Below are 22,262 nucleotides of genomic sequence, written 5' to 3' on the forward strand. Positions count from 1 at the left end.
GCTGGCACCGCTGGACCTGAAACCGGGCATGGTTGTGTGTGATAATGGGAGTAATCTCATTCGCGCTTTAAGGTTGGCTAAGCTGACACACATCCCTTGCCTGGCGCACGTGATGAACCTAGTAGTTCAGCGGTTCCTGAGGACATACCCAGGCGTGACCGATCTTCTGTTGAAGGTGCGTCGAGTGGCCAAACATTGTAGAAATTCCAGTACTGCTTCGGGGGCACTCGCCAAGATGCAGGAGCGCTTCAATCTCCCCCACCATTGCTTGCTGTGTGATGTCCCTACGCGCTGGAATTCTACGCTGCACATGCTAGCCCGCTTTTGCGAGCAGAAGAGTGCAGTGGTCCAGTACATGACGGCGCAGTACCGAGGCGCATCCGGCCAGCTGCCAAGCTTCTGTGGATCCGATTGGGCCAACATGTTGGACCTCTGCCAAGTCCTCCAAAATTTTGAGCAATCCACGTTGCTTGTGAGCAGTGACAACTCTTCAGTCAGCATTACCATACCACTGCTGTGTTTACTGAAGAGGTCGATGTTAAAAATCAAGGAAACAGCTGTCATGATGCAACTGGGGGAATCTGAAGGAGAAAACGATCAGCGTGATGGTACCAACATCAGGCCATCCGCCTCAGGGAACGCTGGCCCCAGCAGCTATGACGAAGAAGAGGAGGAGGAACAGCTGGAGTTGGAGCAGGAATTTCATGCCATCACTGACGAGGGCCAGAGCGGTGCACGTTGGACTTCCACAATTCAACGCGAATGGTCAGCAGAAGCAGACCAGGAGGAAGGTGACGACTATGATGCATCACAACAACTATCACAACGCTCACAAGAGGATGATGAGGATTCTGGTAGGACTCTGGCACACATGGCTCAATTCATGCTAGACTGCATTGAACGTGACCCACGCATTGTGCGCATTCTGGACAACACCAATTACTGGGTTTATACCCTTCTGGATCCACGGTACAAACACAATGTTCCAAAACTGCTTGAAGAAAGAGTCAGACAGGTCAAAATGGAAGAATACCAGCAGGCCCCTGTGGAGACTTTAGAGAGGAGATTGACATCCTCCCCCTCCTCTAGCCAGTTGTACGCAGACAGACTGACTTCCGCAAACCCAGGACGACCAGGAGGGCAGCAAACAACGCAAGCCGCAGCTAGTACCCAAAAGGGAATGGTATCGGCAGTGTCCTTGGAGTGGGAAAATTTTCTGACACCCATGCAGCAGCAGCCCACTGAACAGCAAGCGTGCAGATCCACCTCCAACACCGATCGCCTGGAGAAGATGGTCAAGGACTACATATCAGATGACGTAGCTGTGTCGAACAATCCATCTGCACCCTTCAACTATTGGGTATCGAAGCTAGACACCTGGCACGAACTGGCAATGTACGCAATAGAGGTGCTGGCTTGCCCGGCAGCCAGCGTTATGTCGGAACGCTGTTTCAGTGCTGCCGGAGGCATCGTCACAGATCGGCGTATCCGCCTCTCCACAGAAAATGCAGACCGTCTGACTCAAATTAAAATGAATCAATCCTGGATTGGAAATGACTACGCAACACTCCAGGACCCCAACCAAGTAACATGACCAATGAACATCTGGGATGGTGTAGCGTTTCCGGTCCCTGTTTATTGAACCTCTCATCTGTATTACATTTATGACTGCATGGCGGCAAAAAGCATTGCTGCTATATCCGCACGCTTCTTGCCCTCATGCAAGGCCTGGGTAGTTGTGTCTTACAAAGCGTGGCCTTCTCCTCATGCGCCTCCTCCTGTTCCATCACGTCTGCTGCTGCTGGGTTAGCGTTGCCGCGTGGTCCCTGTTTATTGAACCACTTATCTTTATTACATTTATGACTGCATGGCGGTACAAAGCATGCTATCCGCACGCTTCTTGCCCTCATGCAAGGCCTGGGTTGTTGTGTCTCACAAAGCGTGGCCTTCTCCTCCTGCGCCTCCTCCTGTTCCATCACGTCTGCTGCTGCTGGGTTAGCGTTGCCGCGTGGTCCCTGTTTATTGAACCACTTATCTTTATTACATTTATGACTGCATGGCGGTACAAAGCATGCTATCCGCACGCTTCTTGCCCTCATGCAAGGCCTGGGTTGTTGTGTCTTACAAAGCGTGGCCTTCTCCTCCTGCGCCTCCTCCTGTTCCATCACGTCTGCTGCTGCTGGGTTAGCGTTGCCGCGTGGTCCCTGTTTATTGAACCACTTATCTTTATTACATTTATGACTGCATGGCAGTACAAAGCATGCTATCCGCACGCTTCTTGCCCTCATGCAAGGCCTGGGTTGTTGTGTCTCACAAAGCGTGGCCTTCTCCTCCTGCGCCTCCTCCTGTTCCATCACGTGTGCTGCTGCTGGGTTAGCGTTACCGGTCCCTTTTCCTGGAACCTCTTATATGTATTACATTTATGACTGCATGCCGACAAAAAACATGTTACCTGTGCAAAGAAAACAGACATTTCCCGCATTTAAAAGACAGTTTTCCCTTTGAAACTTTAAAATCGATTTTCTCAAAAACTATAAGCTCTTTTTGCTAAATTTTTTTTCCTCTTGTACCCACTCCCAAGGTGCACATACCCTGTAAATTTGGGGTATGTAGCATGTAAGGAGGCTTTACAAACCACAAAAGTTCGGGTCCCCATTGACTTCCATTATGTTCGGAGTTCGGGTCGAACACCCGAACATCGCGGCCATGTTCGGCCTGTTCGGCCCGAACCCGAACATCTAGATGTTCGCCCAACACTACTCAGGAGGGTCTGGTGGTGACTCTGGTGACCCCAAGGGAGGCAGTGTTGCTGCTGGTACCCTGTCCTGGCGACCACAGAGTGGGATGTTTGGATACCATGTGGCGGGTCATGCTGGTGGTGGAGAGGTTGTTAATATGTTTCCCCCTGCTCAGGCGGGTCTTGCACACCTTGCAAATCACCATGGTACCATCCTCACTGCAGTCTTCAAAGAAAGGCCAGACTTTGGAGCACCTGCCTTGCTGGCGATTTCTGTTTGCACCTCTTTTGCGTCTCACTTGAACTTCCACGCTTGTGGTGCCTGAAATTTCGCGCCGCCTACCTTGTGGCACAAGGCGAACTCGTGCAGCAGTGGGTTCTTCAACAGACTCATCTGTGCTGCTACGACGGCGATGTTCTCCTTCACATACAAAATCTGGGTCTGTGTCCACATTGTCCAAACCCTCCTCTTCCATCTCCTCAAACTCGTCATATGTGATTGTGGGCTGCCGCCGTGGAGTAGAGCTCTCCAGAACAACCTCTGCGCAGATCACTCCAACGTCGTCTTCCAGATCTTCTCGGCCGACCTCCTGCAATTGAAACCCCTCCTGCCCAACTTGCTCTGGGATTTGGGTTTCAAAGTCCTCGGACTCGCCTTGCATTTCAGTGCGCGGTGCATTTCCCACAGTCAATGGTTGTGAATCCGGGCACAACATTTCTGGCTGTTCCATTGACCTTTGAAAGGTGGAAGTTTGTTGGGCTGGAAATAGCTCCTGCGAATACCCCATTGTGTCCTGAGGAAATTCTTCGGACTGGTTATTTGGCAGTTGTGTGCGTGGTGTCGCTGCCGGTTGTGTCAGCTTTGTGCCCACTGGCTCCTTGTAACTGGCTGAGGACTCGGACCTCGTGCGTGATGTGCTGGTGCTGCTTAACCAACTGCTGGATGCTTGAGAGGTCATCCAATTAATTATCTGGTCCTGTTCTTTTGGATTTGTGAGGGTTAATTTCCTGGACAACATGGGCGGTATTGAGTGGGTTTTCTTCGGTGCTCCACTGTGGCCTGTACGTGAACCGTCAGGGGAAACACCTCTTCCCTTGCCCATCCCTCTTTCACAGGATTTCTTCTTCATTTCACTTTCCCTTAAAGTACACGCTGACTGGCAGCAGTACAGTGGCAGTACAGAAATGCTATATAGTGGTGGGTGAGCGGTGTACTACTATTCCCAGCAGCGACACAGAGCACAATGCTATACAGTGGTGGGTGAGCGGTGTACTACTATTCCCAGCAGCGACACAGAGCACAATGCTATAGAGTGGTGGGTGAGCGGTGTACTACTATTCCCAGTAGCGACACAGAGCACAATGCTATACAGTGGTGGGTGAGCGGTGTACTACTATTCCCAGCAGCGACACAGAGCACAATGCTATACAGTGGTGGGTGAGCGGTGTACTACTATTCCCAGCAGCGACACAGAGCACAATGCTATACAGTGGTGGGTGAGCGGTGTACTACTATTCCCAGCAGCGACACAGAGCACAATGCTATACAGTGGTGGGTGAGCGGTGTACTACTGTTCCCAGCAGCGACACAGAGCACAATGCTATACAGTGGTGGGTGAGCGGTGTACTACTATTCCCAGCAGCGACACAGAGCACAATGCTATACAGTGGTGGGTGAGCGGTGTACTACTATTCCCAGCAGCGACACAGAGCACAATGCTATACAGTGGTGGGTGAGCGGTGTACTACTATTCCCAGCAGCGACACAGAGCACAATGCTATACAGTGGTGGGTGAGCGGTGTACTACTATTCCCAGCAGCGACACACAGCACAATGCTATACAGTGGTGGGTGAGCGGTGTACTACTCTTCCCAGCAGCGACACAGAGCACAATGCTATACAGTGGTGGGTGAGCGGTGTACTACTGTTCCCAGCAGCGACACAGAGCACAATGCTATACAGTGGTGGGTGAGCGGTGTACTACTGTTCCCAGCAGCAACACAGAGCACAATGCTATACAGTGGTGGGTGAGCGGTGTACTACTATTCCCAGCAGCGACACAGAGCACAATGCTATACAGTGGTGGGTGAGCGGTGTACTACTATTCCCAGCAGCGACACAGAGCACAATGCTATACAGTGGTGGGTGAGCGGTGTACTACTATTCCCAGTAGCGACACAGAGCACAATGCTATACAGTGGTGGGTGAGCGGTGTACTACTATTCCCAGCAGCGACACAGAGCACAATGCTATACAGTGGTGGGTGAGCGGTGTACTACTATTCCCAGCAGCGACACAGAGCACAATGCTATACAGTGGTGGGTGAGCGGTGTACTACTATTCCCAGCAGCGACACAGAGCACAATGCTATACAGTGGTGGGTGAGCGGTGTACTACTATTCCCAGCAGCGACACAGAGCACAATGCTATACAGTGGTTGGTGAGCGGTGTACTACTATTCCCAGCAGCGACACAGAGCACAATGCTATACAGTGGTGGGTGAGCGGTGTACTACTATTCCCAGCAGCGACACAGAGCACAATGCTATACAGTGGTGGGTGAGCGGTGTACTACTATTCCCAGCAGCGACACAGAGCACAATGCTATACAGTGGTGGGTGAGCGGTGCACTACTGTTCCCAGCAGTGACACAGAGCACAATGCTATACAGTGGTGGGTGAGCGGTGTACTTCTGTTCCCAGCAGCGACACAGAGTGGCAGTAAACACAATGCTATACAGTGGTGGGTGAGCGGTGCACTACTGTTCCCAGCAGCGACACAGAGCACAATGCTATACAGTGGTGGGTGAGCGGTGTACTACTATTCCCAGCAGCGACACAGAGCACAATGCTATACAGTGGTGGGTGAGCGGTGTACTACTGTTCCCAGCAGCGACACAGAGCACAATGCTATACAGTGGTGGGTGAGCGGTGTACTACTGTTCCCAGCAGCGAAACAGAGCACAATGCTATACAGTGGTGGGTGAGTGGTGTACTACTGTTCCCAGCAGCGACACAGAGCACAATGCTATACAGTGGTGGGTGAGCGGTGTACTACTATTCCCAGCAGCGACACAGAGCATAATGCTATACAGTGGTGGGTGAGCGGTGTACTACTGTTCCCAGCAGCGACACAGAGCACAATGCTATACAGTGGTGGGTGAGCGGTGTACTACTGTTCCCAGCAGTGACACAGAGCACAATGCTATACAGTGGTGGGTGAGCGGTGTACTACTATTCCCAGCAGCGACACAGAGCACAATGCTATACAGTGGTGGGTGAGCGGTGTACTACTGTTCCCAGCAGCGACACAGAGCACAATGCTATACAGTGGTGGGTGAGCGGTGTACTACTGTTCCCAGCAGCGACACAGAGCACAATGCTATACAGTGGTGGGTGAGCGGTGTACTACTTTTCCCAGCAGTGACACAGAGCACAATGCTACAATGCTATAAAGTGGTGGGTGAGCGGTGTACTACTATTCCCAGCAGCGACACAGAGCACAATGCTATACAGTGGTGGGTGAGCGGTGTACTACTATTCCCAGCAGCGACACAGAGCACAATGCTATACAGTGGTGGGTGAGCGGTGTACTACTGTTCCCAGCAGCGACACAGAGCACAATGCTATACAGTGGTGGGTGAGCGGTGTACTACTATTCCCAGCAGCGACACAGAGCACAATGCTATACAGTGGTGGGTGAGCGGTGTACTACTGTTCCCAGCAGCGACACAGAGCACAATGCTATACAGTGGTTGGTGAGCGGTGTACTACTATTCCCAGCAGCGACACAGAGCACAATGCTATACAGTGGTGGGTGAGCGGTGTACTACTATTCCCAGCAGCGACACAGAGCACAATGCTATACAGTGGTGGGTGAGCGGTGTACTACTGTTCCCAGCAGCGACACAGAGCATAATGCTATACAGTGGTGGGTGAGCGGTGTACTACTTTTCCCAGCATCGACACAGAGCACAATGCTATACAGTGGTGGGTGAGCGGTGTACTACTGTTCCCAGCAGCGACACAGAGCACAATGCTATACAGTGGTGGGTGAGCGGTGTACTACTTTTCCCAGCAGCGACACAGAGCACAATGCTATACAGTGGTGGGTGAGCGGTGTACTACTGTTCCCAGCAGCGACACAGAGCACAATGCTATACAATGGTGGGTGAGCGGTGTACTACTATTCCCAGCAGCGACGCAGAGCACAATGCTATACAGTGGTGGGTGAGCGGTGTACTACTGTTCCCAGCAGTGACACAGAGCACAATGCTATACAGTGGTGGGTGAGCGGTGTACTACTATTCCCAGCAGCGACACAGAGCACAATGCTATACAGTGGTGGGTGAGCGGTGTACTACTATTCCCAGCAGCGACACAGAGCACAATGCTATACAGTGGTGGGTAAACGGTGTACTACTGAAGTGCCCCTGTGGGATGGGCTACGTAGGCCAAACCTCGAGTTCGATTAGAGTTAGGTTGAATGAGCATCGCAGCAACATTAGGTTATATAGGAAATACATAAATGACCCTGACAAAAGTTTTGATTCTACCTTAGGTAGACATTTTTATGAATCCAATCATATGGTTGGCGATTTGCGCTGGTGCGTACTGGAAAAGATCGTACCAGGCGAGGGAATGGATAATGAGATGATCCTCCTTCAAAGGGAAAGCAGATGGATTTGTAAGCTGAATACGTTGGTTCCAAATGGACTTAATGAAGAGTTCAGTTTAAAGTGCTTTTTGTAATCTCAGACGTTTAGGTACACTGTCCCTTTAAATCTCTCCTATTAAGTATGTACCCACCCCTAGAGGCAGGGCCGGATTACCGACCAGGCAACAAAAGCAGTCGCTTGGGGCCCCCATTCAGAGTCAAAGGGGCCCCATCAGCACATAAACCAGCCCTTGCCAGGATGTCAGCGGTGGCTGGATGGTATAATGGTTAAAGGGACTCTGAGCAGTGCAGTAACTATGGAAAGATGCATATCATTTTAAAGCTCTCTTTCTCCTCTTTCCAATGATATATAAACGGCTGCTCTATGCCTTTTAGTTTTCAATATTTTCGTGATCGAATTCACGGCCACAGGACGACTTTTCTCCAAAGTTGGCAGCTCGATTCAGCACAATGCAATGAAATATAAGGAACCCAGGGGGATATAATTACAAACATCATGCTGGTAGGTGTGAGGATGTAATGAATTAGTTGTGGGTATGCTTAAAGGCATATCCACAGGCACTGCTTGGAGTCCCTTTAAGGGCTCTGCCGCTGACACAGGAGACCAGGGTTCGAATCTCGGCTTAGCCTGTTCAGTAAGCCAGCACCTATTCAGTAGGAGACCGTAGGCAAGTCTCTCTAACACTCCTACTGCCTATAGGGCGCGTCCTAGTGGCTGCAGCTCTCTCCTGCTACTGTGCGCTCTGCCGCTGCCCACTCCACCCTCCCTTCCCACAGAGAACCACAGCTGCAGCAAGAATGATAGCAGCAGATGGCAAATGCTCACTCACCTATCCATGATCCAAGCGATAGAGATCCCGTCATCTGAAACTCATCTGTCTCTTCTACAGTGCAGCGGCTCGCTCTGAACTTCCTGATTCTCAGATCAGACAGGAAGTAGGAAGTAGTAATAGTAGTAGTAACAGAGCGGCAGCACTCTAGAGGAGACAGATGGGCTCCGGATGACGGGACCTCTATTGCTTGGATTGCAATAGGTGAATGTGAGTCATCTGGTGCTGTCATTCTCCCTCACTGTGGCTGCCTTCTCTGCTGGACTATCGTATTCACTGGGATGGAGGCTGCATGGTGGCTGTCTAGTTTGGGAGGAAATTGGTTGTTCGGTGGTGGGAGTGGTTATGTAATTCTGTCTGGGGAACGGCTTCCGGTTTGGCGGTGTCCAGAGCTTTCTGCTATTGCCAGGCTGGAGATGCAGGTGGGAAAGTGCTGCTGCTGTGATATCTGGCGCCCTCTTCACAGGGGTGCCCCAGCCTCTGAGTGCAAATGTCCCAGCCATTCATCTCTCACTCTGCATTTTGCCGCTGCTATTCCCTGCATTGCGCACCCACAGAGGAAAGCGTGCTGTTGCCCATAGCAACCAGTAGCTCGGCTGCCCGGTGTGTGCGGCATATTGCTGTGCAGCTGCATCTTCTGATTCTATTACGACATGATGGGGGGGCCCAAATCAGTTACTTTGCTTAGGGCCCCATTTAGCCTTAATCCGGCTCTGCCTAGAGGGTGTGTTGTATGTGAAAATTTGTAATTTAAATGTGAGCTTCGCTCAGTCTGTTGTAACACTTGATAAAGGCCGCAGGCCGAAAAGTCGTGTTGATTTTTGTACTATGGAATAAATAAATTTTTAGCAATTTTTGCACAAAATCCAGGTGGAGACCCAGTCACTTTTTCCTTACCTTGGTTGCAACATTCACACCCTTAGGATCCGGGTGTGGACTGGTAGATTCCCTGGTGAAAGAAAAATGATGAATGCAGTGTGAGCAGAGGGGTAGCGTTTTCTTGTGGTGTTGAAGTTGGATCCTGTTGCCCGGCAGCTCCTGCGAATTGAAGAGATTTGACAAGTATGTCACAGGAGGAATTGTCTTCTGATGGAAATCAGCAAATAGAATACCATAGTTTTTCTGATGAAGAGAGATTAGCCATTTTGGCGTTAGGCGGGTCAGTTCGTTATACTTTTACCTCGGAGGAATCCGACCCAATTGAAAGTTTGAAGAAGCAAATTGAAGATTTGTCTATCAAGGAGGTTAACCTGTCGCTGCATGTCTCTACCCTTACTGAATACCTGCGGGTGGAATGGATCCCGAGAGGTTTGAGGGTGACCATCACTCCTATTTTCTGCAAGGATGATCAAGAATTTGTTAAAAAATTGGCATGGAATTTTGAACAAATGTTCGATGGACTTAAAGTGACTCCGAGCTCAGACTAAAAATAAAATTTGAACTTACCCGGGGCTTTCTCCATCCCAGCCCTGGTCGGGACATCCCACGCCGGCCTCCTGGCTCTTCTCCCGGCGGCTGTCCGCATAGCGCGTACAGGCCGGTCCCCCGGGCGACACTGGCTAGTGTCGGGCCTTCTCCTTCCTTATACGTCACGAATGACGTCACACGCCGGCCGCCTCGCGTCATGACGGCGGCCGGCGTGACAGCACGGCGCATGCGCGGTTTAATCGCACATGCGCCGTGCTGTCAGCCGGCCGCCGTCATGACGCGCGGCGGCCGGTGTGTGACGTCATTCGTGACGTATAAGGAAGGAGAAGGCCCGACACTCGCCAGTGTCGCCCGGGGGACCGGCCTGTACGCGCTATGCGGACAGCCGCCGGGAGAAGAGCCAGGAGGCCAGCGTGGGACGTCCCGACCAGGGCTGGGATGGAGAAAGCCCCGGGTAAGTTCAAATTTTATTTTTAGTCTGAGCTCGGAGTCCCTTTAATGTACCTAACTATACAACATCTGCACCCACAGATTGATAAAATTAAGGCAGATATTGATCGCCTGAAAAATGAATTATTGGCAAAGGATACAATTGCAGCTTATGCGGAGTTCAAATGTAAACTGGATGAGGTGATAAAAGAGACTAAAGAAACTACACTTAAGACTAAAGTACAAAAGTTCCAGAGGGATGCTCAGGACTATGCCAACAATCAGATTTATACCTGGAGTTTGATTCGCCGGGCCCAGCGACAAGTGAGACGAGGATTCGGTGGCCGGGGAGGACGGCCGCACCAGAGAGGAGCAGGCGAGTCTGATTCAGATCTGGATCAACCAGGGGGCACTCAACGTTTTTTTTTTCCCAGGACGGACACCGTAGACGGAGGCGGAGGAGACAGAGACGTCACAGGCGCGGCAGCGCCGCGTTCCAAGCCTCAGTCTCGGGGAGGGAAACACCGTTCCAGGAGAGAGGAGTTCTCAGAACCAGTGACAGCGAGAGTAACGCGGAGTCAGAGCCGCAATCCCTGGAAGCATTTTGCCCGCAACTGACCGTGAGTAACATGGAGAATGTATTGGAAGTCATGGGGGCGGTTTGCCCTGGAGTAGGATCGGGCAGTATGACTGTTGAAACTACTAGGGGAACATCTCTGACCCATACAGAAGGGCTAGTGATTAACATAGCTGATAAACAGTTCAATTCCCCTGAAATGGCGGTGTTGAATCGTGGATTGAGCTTTGTCCCAAGTTTTTATCAGGATTTGTTTGACATCAGAGTTGATCTGTATAAATTTGTGAGGAAATTAAAGTGGAAGTTGTGGCATTTTTTGAGAAGACCAGCAAACAGTCTTGATAGATCTGAAAATAGAGAGGATTTTGAACTTCCTCCTAGACTGAGAGCCAGGAATAAAAGTGACCCACCAATAGAGAATCCTGTTTTGGATATTTTTGAAAATATGGTTATCCATTCACTGGAGGAAAGTTGGGAGGATAGGAAATATCAAACAATGCATAATTTGTCTAGAAAAGAAAGGGAAGCCCTTAAATCCCTGCAAGAGGACAATAATGTTATATATAAAAAGGCTGACAAAGGAGGATCACTGGTTGTGCAAAATAGGAATGAATATGTGTCTGAGCTATTGAGGCAGGTAAACGATACTGACACTTATGTTTCCCTCCCCGGGGACCCCTCCTTGATGATCAAAGATCAGATATCGTCTCTCGTTACAGGGGCTTATAATGAGGGCCAGATCTCCAGTGCAGTGTTGTCGGCATTACTCAAGGAACAGTATAAGATACCAGTAATGTATACACTACCAAAGGTCCATAAGGACATTTCACATCCACCAGGAAGACCAGTAGTGTCAGCAGTTAATTCATTGATGGAACCATTGGGCATTTATATTGATAGTGCTTTACAACCAATTGTGAGAAGTAATAGGTTGTGTTTACAGGACACTACGCATTTTTTGAATACTCTGGAAGAGGTTAATACCAGTGACATTAGGTTTCTTGTGAGTCTGGATATCAAGAGTCTATACACTAACATACCTCACATGGAAGCATTGGACTCGATTAAGAAAGCTATGGCAAATTTGGTGGATCCAAGTGTTAATGTGTCATTTGTATATGATTTGCTGGTTTTATGTCTGAAATCAAATTATTTCAGGGTGCAGAAAGATTTTTATTTACAGGTAAGGGGAGTACCTATGGGGGCCCCTTATGCTCCAACGTTAGCTAATGTTTTCATGGCGGAATTCGATTCAGTTCACATTTTGACGAACGATATTTTTTTGAAATTTGGTAGAGGTTATTGTCGTTTTATAGATGATTTATTTTTTTTGTTGGACGGGTTCAGAAGAAAGTTTAATGGAATTTTTTAATGGTTTGAATTGTTGCCATGAGACCATTAAGTTCACTTTGGAATTCCATCCTTGTAAATTACATTTTTTTGGATGTGGATATCACTTTTGATGGGAGTGGTTTCCAAACTGATTTGTTCAAAAAGTCTACAGACCGTAATAATGCTCTACTAGCTAGTAGCTGTCATCCCCGACCCTTGCTTAAGGGCCTCCCAAAGAGCCAGTTTATTCGCGCTAGACGAATTACTTCAAATGATGCGACTTATCATAAGTAGGCTGAGACGTTAGTGGAGAATTTTGTAGCGAGAGGCTATAGGAGAGAAGAAGTTAGGGAGACAGCTGATATGGTAGCAGGATTAGATAGAAAAATTTTGAGACAGAGAAAGCAGAGAGAAGATAGCGAAAGGGGAGTGCAATTTATATCAGCATATGATAACCATGCTCAATTGGTGAAGAGGACGATACTTAGTAATTGGTCATTGATAGAGGCTGATCCCCTTTTGTCTGAAGTGTTTCCTTCCCCCCCAAGCTTTGTGTATAGAAGGGGTAAGAGAATTAGAGATAGATTAGTCAGGGCAGATCTGAAGACTAACCCAAGACAGATGTCGACATTTTTACCAAAAAAGATGGGTACGTTCCCGTGTCTGAACTGCCAGAACTGTAGCAGCATTGTGAGGGGTGACGGTGTTGCCCATCCCAGAAGGGGCACGAGGGTTAAATTGAATGGAAGTTTTTCTTGTCTCACATCAAATGTGGTTTATTTATTGAAGTGCCCCTGTGGGATGGGCTACGTAGGCCAAAGGATTAGAGTTAGGTTGAATGAGCATCGCAGCAACATTAGGTTATATAGGAAATACATAAATGACCCTAAAAAAAGTTTTGATTCTTCCTTAGGTAGACATTTTTATGAATCCAATCATATGGTTGGCGATTTGCGCTGGTGCGTACTGGAGAAGGTCGTACCAGGCGAGGGAATGGATAATGAGATGATCCTCCTTCAAAGGGAAAGCAGATGGATTTGTAAGCTGAATACGTTGGCTCCAAATGGACTTAATGAAGAGTTCAGTTTAAAGTGCTTTTTGTAATCTCAGACGTTTAGGTACACTGTCCCTTTAAATCTCTTCTTATTAAGTATGTACCCACCCCTAGAGGGTGTGTTGTATGTGAAAGTTTGTAATTTAAATGTGAGCTTCGCTCAGTCTGTTGTAACACTTGATAAAGGCCGCAGGCCGAAAAGTCGTGTTGATTTTTGTACTATGGAATAAATAAATTTTTAGCAATTTTTGCACAAAATCCAGGTGGAGACCCAGTCACTTTTTCCTTACCTCGGTGTACTACTGTTCCCAGCAGCGACACAGAGCACAATGCTATACAGTGGTGGGTGAGCGGTGTACTACTATTCCCAGCAGCGACACAGAGCACAATGCTATACAGTGGTGGGTGAGCGGTGTACTACTATTCCCAGCAGCGACACAGAGCACAATGCTATACCGTGGTGGGTGAGCGGTGTACTACTATTCCCAGCAGCGACACAGAGCACAATGCTATACAGTGGTGGGTGAGCGGTGTACTACTATTCCCAGCAGCGACACAGAGCACAATGCTATACAGTGGTGGGTGAGCGGTGTACTACTATTCCCAGCAGCGATACAGAGCACAATGCTATATAGTGGTGCGTGAGCAGTGTACTACTGTTCCCAGCAGCAACACAGAGCACAATGCTATACAGTGGTGGGTGAGCGGTGTACTACTATTCCCAGCAGCGACACAGAGCACAATGCTATACAGTGGTGGGTGAGCGGTGTACTACTATTCCCAGCAGCGACACAGAGCACAATGCTATACAGTGGTGGGTGAGCGGTGTACTACTATTCCCAGCAGCGACACAGAGCACAATGCTATACAGTGGCGGGTGAGTGGTGTACTACTGTTCCCATCAGAGACACAGAGTGGCAGTAAACACAATGCTATATAGTGTGGGTGAGCGGTGTACTACTGTTTCCAGCAATGACTGGGGGAACCCTGGCTAGCCAGGCTGGAGAGAGAACTACCCTGCCTGCCTACCCAAAGCTAAACCCACAGACAAATGGCGGAGAAATGACGTGGATCGGGTATTTATTTACCCGAACCACGTGACCCGTTCGGCCAATCAGAGCGCGTTCGGGTCCGAACCACGTGACCCGTTCGGCCAATCACAGCGCTAGCCGAACGTTCGGCCATGCGCTCTTAGTTCGGGCATATGGCCGAACGGTTTGGCCGAACACCATCAGGTGTTCGGTCGAACTCGAACATCACCCGAACAGGGTGATGTTCTGCAGAACCCGAACAGTGGCGAACACTGTTCGCCCAACACTAGTCTCCGGTCTTCTCTATGGGGAGGATCGGGTCTGAGCATGACCAACTCAGCTGCAGGACAGTACTGGAATAAACCTATGCATTGGGCAGAACCAATGTCATTAAGCAAGCCCGCACAGAAGCAAGAGACAGCACTCTGAACTTCTGTGATTCCAAACAGTAACTACTTTATTTAGTCAAACAAGACAATTTATACACATGGTTGGGATGGTTGCCCATCCCAACCATGTGGTACTCACTACACAAGGTTAAACAGTTTATCTTATCTATCTGTACACAATAAGGTCCAGCACCTGGAATACACTGCTGTACACATTATAATGGATCCCCACAGAGATAATTAAATTAGGTGATGATATTCCTGGACCAATAGTCTTTTGAAGACGGACTGTCTCTCAAGATAGTAAATGTCTCCAGCCATGTCGGCCCCTCCCAAGGGCCTGTGACATCACAGGGCTAAGCAAGTCCGAGACAGCCCGGAGCCAGTGTTTAAGTGAGGACACAGTCTATAATACAGTCTGTAATGTAGAAGCCTGCTTCTTTCCAACCCATGCATGCTTCTCAAATGCATGGGCTGGCCAAGGCATCAGAGGAACGCTGTATATTTTGGAGACCCCCAAATGACCCCCAATCCATTTGGTCATGGCTCACGTGACATTTCTCCCCCCAACACATAGACTACCCGGGTCACAGACCTCCAACAGGTCTGGACCCGCGGTAGTCGGTAACCCACCTCCTCCTGAACTTGGCATAAATCCAAAGTCTATGGAACGGTGGGGAGACGATTCTCCAGTTTCTTCACTTGGGAACGCAAGGGTGGGCATCGGTGCTGGGCAGAGGTCAGCGACATTCTGCCCTGTGGCAAGCTCTTCCGCTTGTTTGGCCATCAAGTCCACCATTTCCTCAGGCACCTTCTGGGGACTCTTGAGTACCTCAACAACAGCTGGGTTGGGTGGGCAGAGGTTGACAAAACTTTGTCCTTGTACTCCTGCCACAGTCTCCAGGCAAACTCCTGTTGGTGGCACCAAAGGGATGGATTTATCTGACACATTGACTGAGCGCTCCAAGCAGTGTACATCTTGAGGGAACACCATAAGACCAGCAGTGTTTTCAGTCCCTGGGCTGAGGACAGCAAAGTTCTCTAATGCTTCTGGGAGCACTATGACTGTGGTCTCACCTGACAGAGGGCAGTCCGAAATGTTCCTTGCTGTAGCCAGCTCTTCTATGTTGGCTGGATAGTGTAATGGTTAAGGGCTCTGCCTCTGACACAGGAGACCTGGGTTCAAATCTCGGCTCTGCCTGTTCAGTAAGCCAGCACCTATTCAGTAGGAGATCTTGGGCAAGTCTCCCTAACACTGCTACTGCCTATAGAGTGCGTCCTAGTGGCTGCAGCTCTGGAGCTTTGAGTCCGCCAGGAAAAAAGCGCAATATAAATGTTCTGTGTTTGTTTGTTCTACTGGTGCTGTTGAAATGTAGTGGCAAACCCCAGAAACACTCTGGCCCTCTTCCAATGAATCTGTTAGTGGCTCAACTGCTGGTGATGCCTCAGGAAAGACCACAACATTCACCATTTCCAGCATAACTTCCCTTGCCATGCCAATGCCATTCTGCCTGGTTGCTGGATTATCACCCAGAGGTGTAATGGTTGGCACCTCCAGGGATGCTCGGATGTGCCTCATCCACGAATTCGGAAATCCGCGTGGTTGCAAAAAAAAATCCGCATTCGGCCCCGCCGCATGCGGATTCTCGTTCGCGTCCACGCAAACCACACGGATTTTCTGCCGTGAATGGCATAATCACGCGTGGATTCCCGCCCGGAGGTGGATTTTCTTTTAACGTTAATAACAAAGCCCCCATACATGCTACAATCCCCCAAATTGCATGGATTATCGAGGTGATAAGGGGCAACATAAATTCAACATAAAAAATTCCCCCAAATTTTTTTTTTCTAGAGAAAATGGATTTTAAAGTGAAATCAACACTTTAAATGGGGCTATTAATTGGTAATAAGTGGTTTTAAAAAGGGATATACGCGTTAAGCAGTCAAAGAGGTGAAGGCGAGTTCCAATGGCACTTGGCGGCGAAGGTACCGCTGGAGGAGGATGAGTGGCTGACGCCAAAAAGGCCCCAGAGAGGTTTTTGTAATTTTTTTGTTTGTTTTTTTTGCAGCAATTAGCAATGACATCGCAGCAGAGTTGTCAGTGGACACGGGCAGTGTGAACGCAGAGTGCAGTGGTGGTAGCGACTGAGTCAGGAGAAGGACTATGCGGGCGGTCAGTTCAGCAGCACAGAAGGACCACGGCAACATACTGGTAGTAGTAGTAGCAGCACAGCGTCATAGTGCTGGCCAAAAAATTAAATGCACCCGGTGACCCGGGCAGTGTGAACGCAGACAGAGTACATTGGTGGAAGCGAGTGAGTCAGGAGGAGGAGGACAATGCCGGCGGTCAATTCAGCAGCAGCAGCACAGAAGGACCATTCCAACATACTGGTGGTAGTAGTAGTAGTAGCACAGTGTCATAGTGCTGGCCAAAAAATTAAATGCACCTGGGTGACCCGGGCCGTGATAACGCAGAAAGAGTGCATTGGTGGTACCGTGGTAGCGACTGAGTCAGGAGGAGGAGGAGGACAAAGCGGGCGTTCAGTTCAGCAGCAGCAGCAGCACAGAAGGACCATGGCAACGTACTGGTGCTAGTAGTAGCAGCACAGCATCATAGTGCTGGCCAAAAAATTAAATGCACCCGGTGACCCGGGTAGTGTGAACGCAGAGTGCAGCAGCGGGAAGCGACTGAGTCAGGAGGAGGAGGACAATGCGGGCGGTCAGTTCAGCAGCAGCAGCACAGAAGGACCATGCCAACATACTGGTGGTAGTAGTAGCAGTAGCAGCACAGCGTCATAGTGCTGGCCAAAAAATTAAATGCACCCGGTGACCCGGGCAGTGATAACGCAGACAGAGTACATTGGTGGTACCGTGGTAGCGACTGAGTCAGGAGGAGGAGGAGGACAAAGCGGGCGTTCAGTTCAGCAGCAGCAGCAGCACCACAGAAGGACCATGGCAACATACTGGTGCTAGTAGTAGCAGCACAGCGTCATAGTGCTGGCCAAAAAATTAAATGCACCCGGTGACCCGGGCAGTGTGAACGCAGAGTGTAGTAGCGACTGAGTCAGGAGGACAAAGCGGGCGGTCAGTTCAGCAGCTCAGAAGGAGGACCATGGCAACTTACTGGTAGTAGTACCATAACACCAAAAAATTAACCAAGGTAGGCACTAGGCAGGTAGTAACTGTCTTTATAAAGGCAGGCATAGTTAACAACAGCACATGCAGCAGCCACTTCATGTCCCCCTGTGTCCGACAATAGGGGCCAGGAACTCACCTTCCACCCAAGCCTGGTTGATTTTCAGGAAGGTGAGTTTGTCCACAGAGGCGTGGGAGAGCCGAGAGCGCTTCTCTGTGACCACGCCACCGGCCGCACTAAAGCATCTCTCTGAGAGGACACTGGAAGGAGGGCAGGATAGGAGTTCCAGGGCGTACTGGGAAAGCTCGCTCCAGATGTCCAGTCTCTTGACCCAGTACTCCAAGGGATCCATGGGGCTGTCGGTGTCATTGAGCCCGCTGGATGACCCTATATAGTCAGACACCATGGTGGTCAGTCGTTGCTTGTGCTGGTTGGTGGTGGATGCTGTGGCGGGCACCTCTGTTCTGGGCTGCTGCACTGCATACAGGCTCTTGCTTAGGCTCTTCAGGTCTCCGGGGCGCCAGTTGCTGCTGATGCTGCTGGTGGTTGTTGTTGTGCTGCTAGTGGCAATGGCAGGGACCTCTTGCTGGTTTGGGAGAGCAGTTACAGTGGGGGTGGAAGGCTGGGGGAATGCTTCCAGTAGTCTGCGCACAAGGGCCTCCTGCAACTCCCTTGTGCGTTGCTCGGGGGTGGATGGCGTCATTAAGTCTCCCAGCTTCCCTTTCAGACGGGGATCAAGCATCAAGGTAATCCAGATGTCCTACCTTGAACGCATCTGGATCACCCGGGGGTCCCTGCGAAGGCAGCGCAACATGTGCACAGCCATGGGAAACAAGTGGGCCCTGCCAGCAAGATCTTCCTCGTCCTCGCCATTGTCCCATAACGCATGCCTGTCCTCTTCCTGTGCCATGCCGTTGTCCTCCTCAAACCGCCATCCACGTACAACGCCTGCTGCACTCTGCTCCTCCTCCTCATTCAGGTTAGGGACCTCCAACTCTTCCACTACCTGCTGTGAGCCCTCCTCTGAGCTGGACTGTGCTGCCATCTGCTCCTGTTCTTCCAACTGCCTCAGGGCTTCATCCCCACGCTCAATTAAATTGTCCATTGCCTGCTCCAGTAGACAAACCAAGGGCACCCACTGGCACACAGAGGCCCGCTCCTCACTGACTTTAATTTACTGCGGCCCCCACTAGCAGAGGGTGCAGCGGAACAATGTGTGGTAGTAGTTGCCGGGGGTTGCATGGTGGTGGTGCCGGCTGAAACAGTGTCCTGTCTACTTCCTCCACGCCCACTGCTGCCGATGCCCCTGCTCCTGCCTGACATATGGCGATATCCTTACCTAGGCCGAGGTGACTCGTCATCCTGCTCTGCCTCTGACCATTCTTCCACGGACTCAGCAGGCTGCACATAGTTAGGGTCCACAACCAACGTCGTCATCATCAGCAGCATCTTCATAATCCAGCTCTTCCTCTGACTCCACCGCCTCCTCTTCTGTCCCTACATCCCCAGACACAGACCCCTCTTCTTCATCACCAGAACTCAACAATGCTTGTGATTGTGGCCCGATCTCAATCTCTGCCACATCAGTCCCCAGTAAGTCCTGAGCTTCTTGCATCAGCAGGTTCCCAGAAGCCGGACTGAGGGACAGAATGCTGTCATCCTGGGAGGGCTGCTGACCAGTGGGTGCTGGGGTGGATGTCACAACAAGCGTGGGACGTTGGCTGCTGCTGCTGCTGCTGCTTGGAGTGGAGCTCACAGTAGAGGTCTGGGAGGAAGTCATGATGTCCATGAGTACGTCAGGTTCCATTTGCTCAGCCACCACACGGGGACCAGAAACTTTAAAATATTTGGACAATGGCGTCCGCTGACTTGGCCCAGGCTTTGCTGCCCCCCTTTCTGCTGCATCACGACCACGTACAGCTGGGCGTCCTCTCCCTGGACGTGGAGCAGTCCCTGAAGTGGCAGAGGCAATTGAACTCCCTTTCCTCTCACCCCGCGAAACCCTGCCAGACATGTTGCTAGTAATGAATCCCTGGATGCAGTGGGCACAGTACAAGGTCACTGAAGGATGCACCAGGCACAGTACAAGGTCACTGAAGGATGCAGTGGGCACAGCAGTGGGCACTGGATATACAACTAGGTCACTGAAGGATGCAGTGGGCACAGTACAAGGTCACTGAAGGATGCAGTGGGCACAGCAGTGGGCACTGGATATACAACTAGGTCACTGAAGGATGCAGTGGGCACAGTACAAGGTCACTGAAGGATGCAGTGGGCACAGCAGTGGGCACTGGATATACACCTAGGTCACTGAAGGATGCAGTGGGCACAGTACAAGGTCACTGAAGGATGCAGTGGGCACAGCAGTGGGCACTGGATATACAACTAGGTCACTGAAGGATGCAGTGGGCACAGTACAAGGTCACTGAAGGATGCTGTGGGCACAGTACAAGGTCACTGAAGGATGCAGTGGGCACAGCAGTGGGCACTGGATATACAACTAGGTCACTGAAGGAAGCAGTGGGCACAGTACAAGGTCACTGAAGGATGCAGTGGGCACAGCAGTGGGCACTGGATATACAACTAGGTCACTGAAGGATGCAGTGGGCACAGCACAAGGTCACTGAAGGATGCAGTGGGCACAGCAGTGGGCACTGGATATACAACTAGGTCACTGAAGGATGCAGTGGGCACAGTACAAGGTCACTGAAGGATGCAGTGGGCACAGCAGTGGGCACTGGATATACAACTAGGTCACTGAAGGATGCAGTGGGCACAGTACAAGGTCACTGAAGGATGCAGTGGGCACAGCAGTGGGCACTGGATATACAACTAGGTCACTGAAGGATGCAGTGGGAACAGCTCAAGGTCACTGAAGGATGCAGTGGGCACAGCAGTGGGCACTGGATATACAACTAGGTCACTGAAGGAAGCAGTGGGCACAGTACAAGGTCACTGAAGGATGCAGTGGGCACAGCAGTGGGCACTGGATATACAACTAGGTCACTGAAGGATGCAGTGGGCACAGCACAAGGTCACTGAAGGATGCAGTGGGCACAGCAGTGGGCACTGGATATACAACTAGGTCACTGAAGGATGCAGTGGGCACAGTACAAGGTCACTGAAGGATGCAGTGGGCACAGCAGTGGGCACTGGATATACAACTAGGTCACTGAAGGATGCAGTGGGCACAGTACAAGGTCACTGAAGGATGCAGTGGGCACAGCAGTGGGCACTGGATATACAACTAGGTCACTGAAGGATGCAGTGGGAACAGCTCAAGGTCACTGAAGGATGCAGTGGGCACAGCAGTGGGCACTGGATATACAACTAGGTCACTGAAGGATGCAGTGGGCACAGTACAAGGTCACTGAAGGATGCAGTGGGCACAGTACAAGGTCACTGAAGGATGCAGTGGGCACAGCAGTGGGCACTGGATATACAACTAGGTCACTGAAGGATGCAGTGGGCACAGTATAAGGTCACTGAAGGATGCAGTGGGCACAGTACAAGATCACTGAAGGATGCAGTGGGCACAGCAGTGGGCACTGGATATACAACTAGGTCACTGAAGGATGCAGTGGGCACACAAGGATGTCACACTGTGTAATGAGATGCTCATATGCCAGCGAGCGAGCTACAACTAACTACAGCAATCACTCACTGACTAGCTAACTGTGTACAGTATAAGAGCAGTGTTAGCAAAAAAAAACACTTTGTTTTTAACACAATAAATGCACTTGCTCAAACAACAATGGCCTGGAGATAATCCTCTCAGCACCACAGTCTAGCAAGGACAGAGCTTTTCCATCATGGCCGCCGCTTTATATTCAGGAGGGGAGGGCATAGCTCCCCCCCTGTGATTGGTTGCTAGGGCCTGGCTGGGGCACTCTGATTGGCCTGCAATGTGTCACTTCCGCATAGTTTGACGCATTTCCGCAAACCACGACTTCAGCGCCGGGTTTCACGAGCGTGAATGCGGATTTCTGTTCGCATTCACGCGAAGCCAAAGTAGATTTTCGTGGTTGAAAATCTATTCACGGATTTTCGTGTCCGAGGCGGAATGCGTCAAAATGGTCGTGAATCCACGCGTAAGCGTGATCACGACCTGGCGGTGAGCACCACTGGGCACCTCTGGTGTAAAGTCAATCAGGTTGTGGCATTCTGGAACATCAGTAGGTGTGGGACAACGTAAAACAGTACATGGCTCAGTGGCATGCTCACCTCCTGGATGTTCTAGCCCAGATATATCCACACCTTCCTCCTCATGCTCCAAGGCGCTTGACAGGCGGGGGTGAGCCAAGACAGCATCATGTTCAAGAGACCGCAATTCAGGTGCTGGTGCCAAGTCCACTTTAAGCTGTTCACTGTGACTATGCTGCTGCACTGTTTCAAACAGCCTCCAGTACTTCTGTATAAGTTTCCATTCCTTAGCAGTCAGGAACTCCAAATCAAGCTGAACATCGGACACCAACAAATCTTCCCTTTCCTCCTGAACGTCACACCGGGTAAGTTCTTCATCCTCAATAAAGAACTCAAAATCCTCCAATCGCTCCCATAACAATCCTGGACCAACAAACTCGTATCCCTCCGGGGGACAGTTGTTTTACCCAGAAAAATAGTCCTGGTATACCTGCCACTG

Source organism: Hyperolius riggenbachi, chromosome 11, assembly GCF_040937935.1.
Source record: "Hyperolius riggenbachi isolate aHypRig1 chromosome 11, aHypRig1.pri, whole genome shotgun sequence".
Lineage (NCBI taxonomy): Eukaryota > Metazoa > Chordata > Amphibia > Anura > Hyperoliidae > Hyperolius > Hyperolius riggenbachi.